The sequence below is a fragment of the Notamacropus eugenii genome, chromosome 1 (assembly GCF_028372415.1).
Source record: "Notamacropus eugenii isolate mMacEug1 chromosome 1, mMacEug1.pri_v2, whole genome shotgun sequence".
Taxonomy (NCBI): Eukaryota; Metazoa; Chordata; class Mammalia; order Diprotodontia; family Macropodidae; genus Notamacropus; species Notamacropus eugenii.
The window spans coordinates 14,672,784-14,690,959 of NC_092872.1; the positions used below are offsets into that span (position 1 = coordinate 14,672,784).

General features: G+C 40.0%; 1 long non-coding RNA gene across 2 annotated transcripts in view; it reads left to right on the forward strand.

The window, feature by feature from the left end:
• Positions 1 to 1,939: 1,939 nt before the first annotated feature.
• Positions 1,940 to 18,176, forward strand: part of LOC140534123 (uncharacterized) — a 110,174-nt gene continuing 93,937 nt past the window's right edge. For both annotated transcript variants that reach the window (XR_011977168.1, XR_011977167.1), the window contains exons 1-2: positions 1,940 to 2,024; positions 7,663 to 7,824. This is a non-coding gene — a long non-coding RNA (uncharacterized lncRNA). The remainder of the gene's footprint in view (positions 2,025 to 7,662; positions 7,825 to 18,176) is intronic.

Consider the following 18,176-nt stretch of genomic DNA (forward strand, 5'->3'; position numbering starts at 1 on the left):
AAAATACTGGGTTTAGAATCAGAATCCCTGGGTTCAAATACAGCCTCTGTGAGACCTTGAGGAGGTAGTTTAGCTGTTCTGAGCCTTAGTTTCCTTCTCTGGGGAAAAACTAGAATCTGATCACTAGACAAACTCAAACTCTAGAGCTATGACCTGCATGATACAAAAGCCAAATGCTACAATTGTTCCATTTTTTTTTAATTATAGTTGTTACTGGTCTTCTTTAACTGTGGAATACTTGATTTTTTAAATATAAGTGTGTCGAATGGCTCCTTTTCTCTCTTCCTCCCACAACTGGTACAGAGTTCTTCCCCTCCTGCTGCCGTGGCAACCCTCGTTCCCAGGAGGCTGCTGCCAGAGACCCCTTTAGCCAAAGCCCTTTGCCAGAGCTACTTGTCCCTCCAAAACCTCCCGGGACAATCTCCAGGACTCAGTCAGCCATCTCAGCTTCTACCCAGCTCCCCCAAATGGGATAACAAAGCACTCAGCCTCATGTTTGCCACATGGTAGATACTTTATGAAGACTTTCCCCTCCTTTCCCATCCTTACCCTTGTCTTCAGGATCACAGCTAAATGGGGTTCAAAGTTGAGGTTGGGGAGGGGGCTGGGGGACTCAGAATTTGGGACTTAGGACACCATAGTTCAGTTACTTTGTTCTTTATGTCTTTGCAGAGGCTGTCTCCCATGTCAAGAATGTCGTCCCTTCACACCTTTGCTTCTTTGAACACCTTCCCTTAAAGATTCAGCTCAATTGCTGCCCCCTTGAAGAGGTCTTTTCTGATCTCCTAGTGGTTAGTGCTTGTCCTTCCTCTAGCCCCACCCCTGCAAAAAAAAAAAAAACCTTCTTATTTATTTAATATTTATTTGTCTATGAATATGTTGTAACCTCCTGCTCCTTGTGGGCAGGGATTGTGTCACTTTTGTATTTGTGTCCCCAGCATCTAGCACTGAATAAATGCTTATCTGTTGATTACTTGATCCAAAAGATCTTTCACAAGCTGGGCTGGTAACATAAACTGTTTACCTTATTACCTAAAATTTTAGGTAATTTTAAAAAGTCCATTTAACTCCCTTTCTCTCTGTTTCTCTCTCTCTGTCTCTCTCTGTCTCTGTCTCTCTCTCTCTGTCTCTGTCTCTGTCTGTCTCTCTCTCTGTCTCTGTCTCTCTGTCTCTCTCTGTCTCTGTCTCTGTCTGTCTCTGTCTCTGTCTCTGTCTCTGTCTCTCTGTCTCTCTGTCTCTCTGTCTCTCTCTCTCTGTCTCTCTCTCTCTCTCTCTCTCTCTCTCTCTCTCTCTGTCTCTCTCTCTCTCTCTCTCTCTCTCTCTCTCTCTCTGGTTCTTTTACAGCCAGCAGGTGGCTCTAACGAGCTCCATTTCTTTTTCTGCTCTTGACCTTAAGATTCAACTCTTACGGTTCTTTAGGGAAAACTTCCAGCAAAAGTCAATGTTTTTAAAAATTGAGTTTATTTTTTCTATCTTCACTTGCTAATTCTACTATCAAAGGCTCTGTAGCTTATAGGGACTCAGTAATTTAACTGCGAAATCAAACACTTTCCCCTTTGCTTTTATCTCCTGAGCCATGAAAGAATTTTTTAATGAGCATTAATTCACTTCTTATCTTTGTGAATAATAATGAATTACAGTTATATAGCCTTTATTTTGAAAGAGTTTTAAAGAACTTTGTAGAAATCACCCCAAATTCTCTCAGAAGTCCATCCATGGGGGAGCTGATCCATGAAAAGATGAGGAAATGAGCTCAAGAGCAGGTCACTTGTGATTTTAGGAATAGAACTCATCACGTTTTTCCCTTCTCAAGGGCATCCTTTAAGAAAACTTGGGAAGGGCACCAACAAGCCTTTGAACTTGTCACTGAATTGTGGTGTAATATAAGGAGGGCGGAGATTGGAATTCTCAGAGCTTACATTCTAATAGGGAGGTAGGGGGGCACAACATATATAGGACAGTGGTAGCCAGGTAAGACAATGTGTCTAGGGAGTCACAGGAATTGTGAGTGGAGCCATGGGCAAGTGAGTTGTCATTTCCTTTCCAGAAGTATTTGGTAGTATTGATTTGATTACTGTTTTTTGCAGTGGTTGGGGCACTGGCCCTGGAATCAGGAGGACCTGAGTTCAAATCAGATGCTTGACATTTACCAGCTGTGTGACCTGGGGCAAGTCACTTAACCCTGATTGCCTCCCCCCAAAAAATTTTCCCCAAACTCCCAGGTAACAAGAGATAGAACAGAGGTGAGGGAGTAAAATTAGTGGTGGTGGTGGGGTAAATGGAGTGATAACTCAAGAAATCAGAGAAAGATGTATGTAATGGTCAGGGACAAGCTAGATGTTACAGTTAAGTGGATGAATGAAATAAAAAAAAGCATTTATTGAGTGCTAAGAGATGGGGATACAAATAGAAAAAGTAAGATAATTCTGACTCTCAAGGTGCTCACATTCTTCTGGGGGAGCCAGGACACATAGAAGGTTTTAGTTGCAAGTCAGATGGAAAGCCCCATTGTTCTTAGGGTGAAGCGGCAAAGCAGATGTTAATTCCTCTTCTTTTATGTCATTACTTAATTTAATGAATTTATTCTCATTCATTTGCCAATGTAGCTCAGGCTTACAAGATGGCTTCCAGTGCTGAGTGGTTTAATTCACTCATGGAGTGAGGCGTGGTCTCTGGTTCATAGAACCGGCTTAATTCATGCTTATTGACTGATTGGCTGGTTCAGATGTTCTGTGATAATAAGATAATTGCCACAAGCTCAGGAGGTGGGTGCTCTAAGAATTGCAGTGCATAGACAGGCTCAGAGGCATTAAGTGATAAGTCCATGATCACACAGCTAGTATGTGTGAAGGATAGAATTTGAATTTAGGTCTTTCCTGACTCTGAATGCAGAGTTCCGTTCCTTACCCAATGCTACCATGCGTGGTAGGGAAAGGATTGGTAGAAGAGATGAATAAGTTACTGGCAATGGTCTTTGAAAGGTTGTGGAGAAGGGGAAATGCTTCATGTCAAAAAAAAGGGTGGAGTCTTAAACTATATTAAGTCAATGAACTTGACTTTAATTCCTGGCAAATTCTAGAATGCACTATTACAGCAAAAGGTTATGGGCATTTTGAAAGGTAAGTGGTTACCACAAAGAGCCATCATGGAATCATAAAGAATAGATCATGTCAGATTAACTCCATGTCCTTTTAGACACAGAGAACCAGATTGTTAGATCAGGGGAATTCTAGAAACACAGCATGATAGCTGTGTTCAAGTATTTCAAGAGCTGTCACATGGAAAACTTCTTCTGTCTGGCCTTTGGGGACAGAACAAGGAGCAATGGGTTGGAAGTTCCAAAGAAGCAGATTCCACTTTGATATAAGGAAAATTTTCCTAATAGTTTTTTTTCCTATCAAACCAGAATGGCTATCTCAAATGGTGGTAAGTTTCCCATCATTGGAGCTCTTTCAGTGGAGATCAGATATGTCAGAAATATTGTAAAGGGAATTTTTATTCAGGGAGGGGTTGGTAGATAGCCTCCAAGGTCATGAGGAGGAGACATTTTGCTTGTTTCCCTTAGCACCAGTGGGACAAAGCATGGTAGACAGAAGGAAGCAACTAGTTAGCATAGGGGAGAGAGCACTGGGCTTGGAGTTAGGAAAACTTGCATTCAAATCCTGCCTCCGACACTTATATGTAACCCTGGGAAAATCCCATAACTTCTCACTTGCCAAATGGGGATAATAATACCTACCTCCTGTGACTGTTGTGAAGCACTTTGCAAACCTTAAAGTGCTGTGTAAGTGCTAGATTATTATTAACTTGGAGAAACATAGTTTGATGTGCACAATAGGTTGCCATAGGAGGTAGTAGAAGGAATAATGATGAAGATGTATGATGGCTGCCTTGAAGTATTTGAAGGGCTATTCTATGGAGGAGGAGTGATATTAATCAGTTTGTCCCTGAGTTGAAGGAGCCAATAAGAAAACTGAAGCTTGATGTAACGAAAAACTTCCTAATAGCTGGAGCTGTCCAAAGATGGAAAGGGTTATCTTGTGGAATAGTGGTTTCACTGGCAGTCTTCCAATGGAGCTGAATGGCTACTTGTTGACAAAGTTGTAGGTGGGATTCTTGGTCAAGTGTTAGTTGGACTAGATGCTCTCTGAGGATCCTACTGGCTCAGAGATTCTGTGGTCCTGTGGGTAGCTCTGAACCCGTGTTTATAACATTATAGGGGTAACATTTTTTAAAGTGAGAATAAACCAGTTGTCCAGTGCTTCCAAGTACAAGCAGAGAGCCTGGGTAAGAAAACAGATAAGGATAGCTTAAAGTTGACTTATTTGATTGTTTTTAGAGCAATAATAATCAATATTATCTAATATTATTAATGTCCATAATAGATTTTAAATACAAAATGGTGACATTTATATCTGTACCATGTACAAATCATTTGACATAATAGCAAATCATGTGCTTCTTATAACCACTTTGTGGGGTAGTTTGAGTAATAAAGAATCACAGAATCCAGGTTGGAATAGACCTCAGAGGTTATCTAGCCTAACATGGACTTGTTAGGAATCTCTGAAAAATTCAATTCAATTTCAGTTCAATACTACTATGTCCTAGGCACTGTGCTAAAATAAGAAAAAGAAAGAGTCTTTTCCCTCAAGGAACTTGTAATCAAATGCAAGAAGACAACACACAAAAAGAAGTTAAAAGGGGAGGAGTAAAAGGAGAGGTTACCAGGGGGTACCCCACAGTGCTGAAACTAAGCAAAGCTACACTGGAGAATGTAGAGTTACCTGGAAAGTTCTGCCAAGACTAATGGTTATTCATCTTCCACCGAAAGATTGCCAGTGATGGGAACCCCCAACAGTATGATTTTTAGTGATCTCATCATCCTGGTCACTTTCTTCTGAAAAGTTTTCAATATCCTCCAAGGTAGCCACAACTAATCCTATTTCTCCAGATGTAGTCTCATCATTCTCATATGCATATTTATATTATTGCCTCTTCAGACATAGAAAATTTCTGACCCTCTTATTCCAACTTCTGTTCTCATAGATGAGCCTAGTCCCTGGAACTTGGCCACATCTACCCCGCACACTTCCAGTGGTAACTCTGAGGAGGTATCTTTCCATGATGGCATTGGCCCAAGCTCCCATCCCAGGGTGTTCTCCCCGCCATGTTAACTGCCAGTGATTAGCACCCCAGTTTCATGTAACCAATTAAATTGAGTTAGATTTTACAAAGGGATATTTATGTGGAAGATATATCAAGAACAGAGGTAACAAAGTATTCCTTCTTTCCCCTCATACATTAAGTAGTTTCTATAAAACATTTGACCCACCAAGTTCACTTCCAAATGCATTACAGCCCCTGAATGAATACTCATTTTATCTACCGCTGAACTGGCAAATCAGACTGCTCTTCAGGACCTCTGGTGCTATGTTACTTGTTCTTTCCCTTTGACTTGGCATGGATTCCAGCTCCTAGACTTTTGGCACTTCTGACCTTTCAAAGCTCACAAAATTGAGGCCATCTCCAATATTTCTTCATCTAAAATCAGGAAAGAAGGGACACAACAGAAACAGAGGCAATGGCAGAGCCCTTCACTCTTGAATTCATGGTGGCTCTGGGTGAGAGAGGGCCAGAGCTGGTGGTTCATAGCCCTTGTCCTGCTTGCTCAGATACCAGCCAGGAAGAGAAGAGGAAGAGACTTGCTTGTGTTAGTGCCTTTTGAATGCAGCCCACTTCAGGCTTTTTGGTTGCGCTCCGTCATTTCAATCATGTCCAATTTTTTGTGACTCCATTTGGGGTTTTCTTTTCTTTTTTTCAGTTTTCTCAACTTTATTTTTTTTCCCCCTCCAAATTTATTTATTTATTTGTTTTCAGTTTTCAACAGTTACTTCCCTAAGTTTTAAATTTTCTCCTTTTCCCTCCCCAAGATGGCATGCAATTTTATATGGGCTCTACACATACGTTCTTATTAAACACATTTTCACATTAATCATGTCATCTGGCATTTTCTTGGCAAAGACAATGAAATGGTTTGTCATTTCCTTTTCCACCTCATTTTACAGATGAGGAAACAGAGGCAACCAGAATTAAATGATTTGCTCGGCTAGCAAGTATCTGAGATCAGATTTGAACTCAGGTTTTCCCGACTCCAGACTTGGCACTATGTTGCCTAACTGCTCCATTCTCCACTCTAAAGGACCTTATATTTTATTTCAGGGACACTCAGATGGTACACAAGTATACGACAAGGAAAACTGAGGAGAGAGCACTAATACCTTAGGGATAAAGGAAGACTTAATCTTCTCCTTAACATTCCTCCCCCTGCCAATTCAATACCTCCTGATTGGCAGTTGAGGTTCCAGTACTTAGTTAAAAGTTCCTCAGGGAATTTGGCTGTGACAGGTTTGTGTCACAAAGAAGTCTTGACCTTGAGAACAGCTTCTGAGGCATCTGCCACTACCTATCCACCTTACCCCTAAGGTGCCATTACCTATCTACCTTATTCCCCATGTCTGTGTTGGACCCTAGGAGGATGCTGACAGAAATCTCACTCTTCCTATTGTTAACTGACTATTAAAAAAATTTGATCTGATAGAACAGAATGTCACCTTAGGGCCTCTCTTTCATGTGTCAAAATTATACAAGATTTCTTGAAAAACATGACAGAGAGAACTGTGTTTAATGACCATCTGATTATCAGTATCCAAAGAGGCATAACACAGGGAGACAGGTTTGTTGAAGCTACATGTGCAGCTATTCTCCAATTGATGAGTAGTTTGTATTTCTCAGTTCTTTGCCATTATAAAAGGAGAATAAGTGTAAATATTTTTGCACATACGGGTCCTTTCCTCCTTTCTTTGACCCCCAAAATAGACCTTGGTGTTAGAGGAGGTATCACTGGATCAAAACGTTATGCCCATTTTAGTCACTTTTGGGGTGCAGTTTCAAATTGATTTCCACCATGGACAACTTCATCAACAGTATATTAAAGTACCTGTTTTTCCACAGTCTCTCCAACATTTGTCATTTTCCTCTTTGATTATCTTTGCCATCTTTTCCTTTTTCTTTCTTTTTTTTTTTTTAAAAGAAGACTGGATGGAAAGTTTATTTGATTTTGGTAGCTTTTCACTTTCCATGAATTCGATTTGCTTTCTGGGAAAAATCGGCCTATATATAACATTTCATTTTCACCTTTTTGACTTCTTACTGGTATCCTTATGGATGGAATGCACTTCATTCTGCCTCTTAGAATCTGTAGCTTCATCTAAAGCACTGCTCAGGTGACATCATTTCTGATTTCCTCAGTTGTTAGCATTCTCTCCCCATTAAAATTACTTTGTATACATTTTATATTAATTTGTTGTTTTGTTATATTCTCCATGAAAGCTTTTTATCTTTGTACCCCTGGTACATAACATAGCCGCTTAATAGATCTTTTGAATTATTCTATTAAAGAATAACAGTGTACTTTATAATGCTGATGTAGAGGAGCGGATTAATACGATTGTACGCATCTACTGTGTGACTTTTCCGAGGGGGAAGGGGAGATTATCTGAAGTTATTTTAAAAATAGTTTTACAACCACATCTTTGTAAATTTAATCAATAACATTATCTTTCAGGCTATTCTCTAGAATTACATTTTCTTTTCTTTCAGAAATATGCACCTTATTAAACAAAGACGATCGTAACTGTGGCCTGAAGTTTCCCATTTCACCTCAGATGTCGCTAATTGGCTCACGCTTGTGAAAAGTGTCTCCCATTCCCATCAGACAAAGCTATCAATTTTATCTGCCTTTCCACACCCAAGATCAGACTTGTATGATGTGTTGGATATTTTCTTTTTAAAATATGTTTATGATCACTGAATTTAATATAACTCATTAGCTTCACAAACCTCAGCTAGAATCATGCTGAACAGCTCATTATCTCAGGAAGAAAATGTTCTTTTAATTCCCCTGCTCTAGATTTGGAATTTCAGATTATTCGTAGAGTTCTTCCTAAGGTTTTCTCTCCTGTTAATGCCAAGGGAGAGAACACATCTCTTTTCTAAAGAAGGGAGAATGAATTCCTTTTCTCTTCCTCAATACATTTTTGATAAGGGTTATTATGCAAACAGAACAGAAATCCCACCCCTCCTATCTTTGAGGGATTTCTGCTTCCCTTAAGTTCAAGCTAGTACATAGTCTAAAACGAAGGGAAAAAGTCCCTGAAAATTTTGGCCTTTAACAAAAATTTATTGACTTTGAATTGTTGAAAATCCTTTTGGTTCAACAAATGGAAATGCACATATGTTGAAGAGGAACCTTCCACAGAGTTGTAACCTCTTTCTCAGTAAAGTTTGAAGAGGACCCCAAAAGAATTACCCTAACAGATCCTCTTACTTCATAACATTGTACATTAGAGTAATTTAATTTACATCAAATTAATTCTCCAAATGCTACTGGGTATCAGTTGCAAATTGAATTTTGGGAGTCATTACATTAGGTGGCAGTGTGATTGACATAAGTTTAAAAATAGGAACACTGTAGCTTCCACTCCAAGGGAGAGATTTTATTTTTATATTTTTGATTTTTAAGTAGGATAAGAATTCAGAAAATTTCTGGTATTTTTGTATGGGGAAAAACAATCCTGGATGTGGAGTCACAAGACCTGGGTTCAAATCCTGGCCCTGCCCTCTATTATTTCTATGACTTTATTACTTCTTGGCAAGTCACTGTACCCCAGTGGGCCTCAGTTTTCTCAGCTTTAAAATTATGGTGTTGAAATAGAGGATTCTAAGGTTACAAGGTTACATTGATGATCCCATGATTCCAAATATTATGATGGGTACAGAACTGTGGACTCCTGCTGTTGAAGAAGATACCTCATGCCAATTCTTCAAGGACCTTGATATTCTAAGGTTGTATTTTTCAAGCAATGCTGATTTCAGTTCTTCTACATTTTAGTGGAGGAGCTTTTGGCGTGGCTATGGCCGAAACATTCTTCACCCTGTAGTCAACTTCCAATTTAGCGATGGACTCTTGGACTAAAGCCATGCGTTTATCACTGGGTCCCTACCGTAAACTTTCCCACCTTGGCTAGATCTGCCAGAACTTGAATTCCACAGTCATAGCTTTCAAGGACTCAGGGTTAATCTTCTCACTCTAATGAAGTATTGGAGTTGGGCTTTGTTGGAGATCAGACAGGGGTGTGCTTGTAAATGTTAACAATCAGTTCTTTGACTGGGAAGCAAATTTTGCTTATGACATGCTTTAAAGTTTAATCTTCACTGTTAACATTTTTTTCATTGCTTTCTGAGGTCTGGGAAATCAACAGAACAATAAATTAAGCCTTGATTTGTAGCATTTGCTAATTTCTGAAGTATAAATGCTCACAGTAAACATTTAACAATGATTTCAGGAGCTGGCTTCAGCACACACCTCCATTATGTACCAGTTAATTAAAAAATGACACAGCCTTTACCTGATAGTGCCTAGAAATTGAATGTGTAAGTTGTATAGATTGTGTTTAAGTCCATAAGGATACATGGAACACCTTGATGCAAGCAACTCTTTTCCTTAAAATATACTTTCTTTACCAGTTTCCTGATGCCTGAAATTCGTTTACCCAGTGTAAAAGGAAAGTGTTTCAATCCACACCTGGAAATATGTTTTATAAAGTCAGTTCCTGTAGCCTATATCAAAGTGCATGCCATCTTTGGAGGGGTAGGGAAGGGAGGAAAATTCAGAACTCAAAATCTTATAAATATGAATGTTGAAAACTAAAAAAAAGCAAATGCCTGTGGGTGTGCTAACCCAGGGACTTAACAGTTTTCACACTGTTTAAGAACCAGGCTGAGATAGTGAAAAAAGCCAAGGGATTTGGACAAACAAGGGGACATGGAGTAAGATTGCACTGTTCTCATCTTATAACACAGCTTTACATTTTGAAAAAATAAATTTAAAGGATAAATTAAGCAGGAGTAGGAAAATGTCAAAGCTGTTGAAACATGTTGTGATTTCTGTGTTTTCATTCCAATTCTATGATGTTCATGTTTTATATTCTAAAACAATTTGCTTTATAAGTGTTCATGTGATTTCATAAGGATAGACTTGTCCTATTCATTCTATTTTGACTCTAGGATGGAGTGAATCTTGTTCCTCTTCAACAACTAGGTGAATGACTGATTTTAAAAAATCATTTATTTTTTAAGTTAATTTATTTTTAATATTCAACATTCACTTCCATAAGTTTTAAATTTTCTCCCCCTCCTTTTGCTCTCCCCATCCCAGATATCATGCAATCTGATATACGCTCTGCATATACATTCCTATTAAACATATTTTCACATTAGTCTTGTTGTATAGAAGAATTAGAATGAACTGGAGGAACCACAAGAAAGGAAAAAAATAAAATAGTCTGCTTCACTCTGCTTTCATACTCCATAGTTCTTTCTCTGGATGTGGATGCCATTTTCCATCATGAGTCCTATGGAACTGTTTTAGGACCTTGCATTGCTGAGAAGGGCTAAGTCTATCAAAGTCAGTCATCACACACTGTGGCTGTTACTGTATACAGTGTTCTCCTGGTTCTGCTCACTTCACTCAGCTTCAGTTCATATGAGTCTTTCCAGGTTTTTCTGAAGTCCACCTGTTCATCATTTCTTATAGCACAATAGTATTCCATTACATTCATATACCAAAACTTGTTCAGCCATTCCCCAGTTGATGGGCATCCCCTCGATTTCCAGTTCTTGGCCACCACAAAAAGAGTTGCTATAAATATTTTTGTACAAGTGGGTCCTTTTCTCATTTTTATGATCTCTTTGGGATATAGGCCTAGAAGTGAAATTGCTGAGTCAAAGGGTATGCACATAAAAATTATTCCTTAAGAGCAAATTTTGATGGGAAGTTTTTGATAGGGGGTATGAAGGTATTAAGGACCAGAAAGTGGAGCAGAGATGTAGGGGAATTCTATGTGTACACAATGAAGCTCATGAACTTGCTCCCTAAACTTGTTCTTCTTTCAATTTTTTCAATTTCTGTGGAGAACACTGCCATGTTTTTGGACCCCCCAGGGTTTGCAACCTGAGAATCCTCTCTGACTCATTCCTCCTGACTTATCCTAACTCCCTAGATCCAACCAGTTTCCAAGGCCTGAGAATTCTGTTTTTACAACATCTCATATCAGTTCCTCTCTCTGTGCTAACACAACCAAAACCATAAGCCAGTCTTTTCTCCTTTTCTGCCTGAATTACTATAATAGCTTCCTAATTGGTCTCCTTGTTTCTTGTCTCTTCTTTCTCCAATCTGTCCTCCATACAGCTATCAAAATAAACTTTCTAAGGCATGAGACTGATCCTGTCTCTCCCTTGCTCAAAAACTCAGTGGCTCTCCACTGCCTAAAGAAGCAGTAGCTGGGTTTAGTGAACAGATTGTTGAACCTGGAGTCAGGAAGACCTGAGTTCAAATTAGTCCTCAGATACTTCTGGGTAAAGCTGGTGTGGTCACTTCACCTCTGTTTGCCTCAGTTTCCTCAATTGTTAAGTGGGGATGATAATAATAACACCTATTTTTCGAGGTTGTTGTGAGACTCAAATGAGATAACATTGGTAGAAGTGCTTAGCGCAATGTTTGGTATGTTGTTATTATCATCTTGGTTCAGTCAGACATGATCTCATTTGGGGCTATTTTTTTTGGAAAAGATACTGGAGTGCTTTGCCAATTCCTTCTCCCACTTATTTTACAAATGAGGAAATGGAGGCAAACATTGACCTACCCAGGGTCACAGAGTCAATAAGTATCTGAGGCTAGATTTGAACTCAGGTCTTCCCGACTCCAGGTCTGATACTCTATCCAATGTGCCACCTGGCTGCCTTGGTATATAATAGAGTAGGCACTCAATAATGATGGCTCTTTTTCTTCCCAAGAAGATAAAATACAGATTCCTTAGCATGGCATTTTGGTCCCTCCACAGTTTAGCTTTTCCTCTTACCTCATATTGCCCTCATTCATACTATTTCTTCTGTCTTCATATTCACAGTCCCTTAGCTGTCATTCATGGTCTCTCTATTCTGTCAACATCCTTTATTACTCTTCAAATATGCTGTCTAGGATTGAAGACAGTACTCCAGATGTGATCTGCCCAGGGCAGAGGACAGGAGGGCAGTCATCTCCTTGATCTGTACACTATGCTTCTTTTAAGACCTAAGATTGCCTCAGCTGTCTCGACTAACACACTATACCAACGGCACATATTGAATCAACCCATTTCTGGATTTTTGTCAGAAGCATCATTTGTAAGCCACTTCTCCATCTCGTGCTACTGAGAAAGCTTTTTTAAACCCAGGTGAAAGGTTCCATATTTAATAAATTTCATGTTATTATATGAAATGCATTGCTTCAGGCTGTCAAGGTCTTTTTGGATACTGATTCTCTCATAGGTTTGTTATCTATTCTTTCCAGATTTTTTGTCATTCACCTATTTGATAAGCCCACCATCTTTACTTAAGTCAGTTGATCCCATAGTTTCAACTATCACCTTTATTCAGATAGTTCCATTACCATAGCACCAATGACTACCAGACACTTCCATGGGCACCATCTACAGGTATCTCAAACTCACGTCCAGAACTGAAATCGTTATCTTTCCTCCAAAGCCTTTTCCCTATTTCTGTCAAGGGCACAGTATTAAGGTGTGAATTGGGCACAGTATTAAGGTGTGAATTGGACACATTTGTGGCCTTGGCCTTACATTATCATTGTAGTCTAAGTTCTTGCCTACTCTTCCCGTGGGAATTTTGGATGTTTATAAGTTCATGTTTGCTAGTGGTAGAGGGAATGTTTTGTAACTACTGTACTTACTATTGTATCTTAGTAAGTGCCTTTGCTTCGAGCTTATTGTTTCTCTTGGCTGACCAAAAAACTTAAGTCCATTGGAAGAGGTTTATGAGCCATAGTTTTTAAAGTGTGGACCCCCAGGGAATCCTTTGAATTCAAACTTGGGAGTAGTTATTCTCTAGGGAGCCAAATCAAGAACCAGTGAATGTTGAATTGGAGAGGTAGCCCAGAGAGGATGCTACAAAAATATCGAATGGACAGTGCTAAAGGTCTATGGGACGACTAGTAAGCTACTTCTGGGGGTATGTTGGAGTCAACTCTTACTGAGAGCCTTGTTAAATTTTCACAGTGAACGTTTATATCTTGTAAATTGGCAAAAACTAAGACTGCAGTTTGATTTATTGTCTTATCAATTGTCTTAGGAAAGTGATGGAGAAGATATTAGTGCAGATTAAATTGAAAAGTATGTTTTATGTACTTTTTTTGGAAAGTTGGTTGTTAAACATTAACCAGCCTACCTCTGCTTACCTCTACAGCATGGAAGTCAAACACTGGCCATTTCTAAGTGTAGACAGAATCAGATTAAAATACAATTGGGGAATATTTACTAAAACAAAATCATATACAATATAGATAATTTTAATATGTAGTTTTCTAGGTCAGTGTTGTTTGCAGGTATACTTATCATATATGGTTAAGCTGAGTTTGACATCGCTGCTTTACAATATATCTGAAATATGAACTCTACTGTCAAGGGGCAGCCAGGTGGTCCAATTATGATAGTATGCCAGGCCTGAAGTCAGGAAGACTCATCTTTCTGAGTTCAAATCTGGCCTCAGACACTTACTAACTGTATGACCCTGGATAAATTACTTAACCTTGTTTGTCTCAGCTTTCTCATCCATAAAATGAGCTGGAGAAGGAAATGGTATCAGCATCTCTTCCAAGAAAACCCCAAATGGGGTGACAAAAATTGGATACAACTAAAACAAATAAACATCGACAAAAAATTTAATGCCAGTGAGTATACCTCAAGTAGAACTGTGTTGTTGACTTTTGGTCTAGACCAAGGCGTCCTGAATGTAAATAAGAAAGGTGCAATCTGACATAGCAGAGTAAACACTGGTCTTGGAAGAAAGAGACCTGATTCAAATCATGGTTCATGCCATTTACCAGCAATGTGAGGTCTGGGAAGTTGTGTCACTCTTTGTCTCATTTTCCTTGTAGGTAACATGGGGATAAAAATAATAATTGTGCCACCCTATCTTGCAGGGGCTCCATGAGGAAAGTGCTTTGTATGTTGTAAATCATGGGCTGAATGTGGAATGTCATTTCTACAATAGTAAGAGAAAACCTTTAGAAGGTAGCAGAAAATACTCATTCATATGATGAGAGAGAAGGTCAACCTTCTATAGGCACAACTGAGAGGAACAGTGATCTAGAATATTCACTTTCTCCCAACTGGGACCATTTGGGGGCTAGAATCCAGCTCAGCGGCAAGTGGAAAATCTCACGTAGGAATTCATGTCATCATTTGGTGGAGATGCCTCAGTCACTAGTGCTCCATCTTTGGGAGGCAAACATACAGAAGGATGTAAAGATGGCCAATGACTGGCTATAGGAGCTGTTATTGTTTTCAACTGGCCTCAAACTCCATGAGCCCGAAACAAATTGACGCAGACTGGTTCATGTTTCGGGTCTCATTACTGGATAATTTCTGGATTTTCCCCTTAGTCACAGAGTCTCTCTGGGCTCAGGACTCCAGCTCAGTTACTATGTTATGGGCTTTTCCTCTTCAGTGCACCTTGTGATGAGACAGTAGCTTGGTTCTCATCATTACAGGAAAGCAAACAGTAGCAGGATTTCTCTGCATTTAGTCCCTGGTGGCATGCTGTGTTTGGCAATTCAGAATAAGCTGCTAATGGGTGAGAGGATGAGAGAAGGGGAATGTGGGAGAATGCAAAAGGAGGAGGAAGTGGGGGGAAGAAAGTGGTGGAAAGGATGCTGTCTTGTAGATTGGGGAAAGTGGCTTGAATAGTCTGCTGCTTTGTAGGGATTTTGGAAGAGATTGAGTTTCTATAAAAGGCATATTCTCACTCAGGGACTTGAAAGCTGTTACAGAAATGCAAATGATCTGAAATTCTGGTAGATGGGGATGGTTCCAAAGAATTCAGAAGGGAATCCATAGCAGAGGGGGGAGCAATAACTCTTGATATTCCTTTACTCTCGATGGGGTGCCAGGTGGTTTCTAAGATTCTCTGGGGTTTCTCCTATTTTGGGAAATCCATAAGAATGGCTAAAGGCCTTCAGAGTCTAGGATGTTTTCATTTTGTGTTGGTAAAAGTGACAGAGAGTGGGCGAGTGGGAAAAGAGCTCCATCTGGAGTCAGAAGATGTGCGTTTAACCCCTGGCTCTGCCACTTAATGCCAGTACAATCAATCAATCAATCAATCGACTTTTCTTAAGTGCCTACTGTGTGCCAGGCACTATGCTAAGTACCTAAGTACAAAAAGAGATAAAAGACAGTCTCTGTCCTCAAGGAGTTTGCAGTCTCGTTGAGTACATTTCTGGAACTTAGTTTCCTTGTTTGTAAAATGAAAGGGTTAGTGCTTTCCAGCTCTACCATGCTATGATTTTCTGAATAGCTTCCTGCTTATCAAATATTAACCAGATTGGGGCAGTGCTGCAAGAGGCCACTAGGAGACAGCCCACATCAGGGATAGAAGCAGAGCAGCTAATGAGACTAGTTGGCTAGAAGAGAAGGATCTCAAGGGAAGCTGGTTTGGGGTGAGGTCTAGTTTTAGTTCATAGAATCACAGATTTTAGGGCTGAGAGAGAACTTAGAGGGTATCCAGTTCAACCCTCTCATTTACCAAGACCCAGAGAATTTCATGACTTCCTAAATGTTGAAATAACTTGATCTTTCTCACAAATCCTAAGTGACAAAGTCAAGATTTGCTGGCCCCTAAATCCAAGGCTTTTTCTGCTACACTAAGCTACTTTTTAACATAGAGTGGGCCAGATGGGCTAGAGGGGAAGGCACTGGCAGCACGAGGGACCAGGAAAGAAGGCTGTAGTTGAGGGGTCTTGAAGGAGGCTGGGATTCTAAGAGGTAGAGGTAGGAGGGAGGGCCATAATTCCAGGCATGAGAGACAGGTTTTGGAGCATTGGGTAGGCTGTTACGGCTGGACTGTAAAGTGCATGGAAGAAAGCAATGTGGATAAAGAATAGAGAGATAGGTAGAGAAAGAATTTATTAAGTACTTGGTAATTTATTAAGTATTCTCCTAAGTGCTGGCAACTCATATTCTAATGGAAGAAATGTAGGGGGAGCAAAGAGGGAGGAGCAGAGAGGCATGAGAAGAGCCAGGGGAGAAGTGAATGCGGACAGCCTGGCGCCTCTCTGGTATAGTGATTCTGGGCCAGGACTCACCAAGGAGAGGAGGAAGCTATGACGGGGGAAGCCTCTGTAGGCTGAGAATGCTGCCAGGGAAGAGGTAGAAGTCCAGAGAGGCATGAGCCATTAGCAGAGCCAGAAAAGACGTGAACATACATAGTCCAGACTCCCTTAAATGATACAAAGGGGCCAGATTGTGAAGTGATAAATGCCAAATAGAGTTTATAAGCAAAAGACTGTAAAGCAAATTAAATGAAAAGAAAACATCCCGTCCACCATTCACACATGGGATACATTTTGCCCACAGGGTACCATCGAAGCACTGGGGAAGTTGCCAGAGAGCACGTGGGGAGGGCCTATACAGAGGAGCACATGTGGCCAGGTCACTCTACATCTTTCATGTAGCAGAGCTGCCATAGTCCTCTGTTAATACCATTGCTTTGCATTCCACTGGGTACCATGCTTTCACTCCCTGCTGAGTATCATGTCATTTCTGCTGAGTGTTGAGTCCCTACTCTGCTGAGTTATCTATTCATTGCATCATGTCTGTTTTCTTTTGAACATCTCTCCTGATCTTGTGGACTCTAAGCTGGTCTCTTACCATCTGCTGGCTCTCTAGCCAGCCTTCTTTGGATCATCAAATGCTTGGTTCCTATCTATTGGGGTAGAGGAGCTATTAAGTCTGTCCCTGATAAGGGAGGGCTAAAGCTGTTTTAGTATATAGTCTAAGGTCTCATGCCTAGCCAGGTTACCTACAAAAGCCAACAGAAACTTCAAGGCTAAGGCTGAATAAATCATTTTATTTATACAGTTGTATTTTATTTTTTTCAATCAGCAAAATTCTTCTGCTCATTTTTATGGTGCTGACTCAAAGTCTGGTCCCAAACAACTCTCTGACTTCTATAAGACAGCTCTTCAGATACTTAAACACAACTCTCATATTTCTCCTGAGTCTTTTTTCTCCAGACTCAACACCCCCAGGTTCTTGAAGCAATGTAAGGGGGAAGAACTGGGGTTGGAAGGGAAATAGGTTCCCAATAAAAGACCATGAAATGGCAAGAGACACTCATTGGTCAATAACCTCAGGCTTCTTGAGTTTGCAAGAACTATCAAGCTCATCAGGAAAGAATTAGACCCTCACCAGCTCTTGCTGGGAGATAAGCAAACACAGAGGGACCCCCAGAGGATTTTTAATCTCTCATGTCTGTGTGTTTCTTTTTCCTTTTGAGAAGATAATCCGACAGTGGCTATCCTGAACAAAAACCCAGTGGGCCAGTTTCTTCACACAGTTGGGATATGGTTTTGAATTATGAATGTAACAGCTTTTTCTTCCTTTCCTTTCCCTTTCCTTCCTTTATTTAATGGGGGAGGTTAAGAATATTTGTGAGCAGTGGGGCAGAAGCCAGCAACTTTGGTAGGGCTTTATTACTTCATGTGTAAAATGAGAGAATTGGATTAGAGGTGGCCTAAGCTCCTTCTCAACTCTAAACCTATGATCTAATGATCCGTGGTAGAAAGACAAAGAGAGATTGATGGGATCCACTGATTTTGACTGGGGTGGGGTATCATCTCAACCTTCAGGACTAGAAAAAGACAAGGGAAGGCTTTTTGAAAGATGGGATCATTTGCCACTGCCGTGTGGATTGGGGTGGGGAGTCCTTCAGAGACAAAAGAAGGGATTTCAGCTTTTGAAAGCTGACAACATCACTAAGACTTTTGGTACACCCTGTATGATATTTTTTTTGGTATATATTTTATATTTATTTACATATGTATATGTTGTTTTCCCTGACAGAATGCTAGCAAATTGAAAGCAGGACTACTTCCATTTTTGTCTTTGTATCTTTAGTGCCTTGTATGGTGCCTGGCACATAGTAGGTCTTTTTATTAGTGCATTAAAGCATTTAATAATGCTTATTGATTGATTGAATCAGTTCTCATCTGATTTAATTTT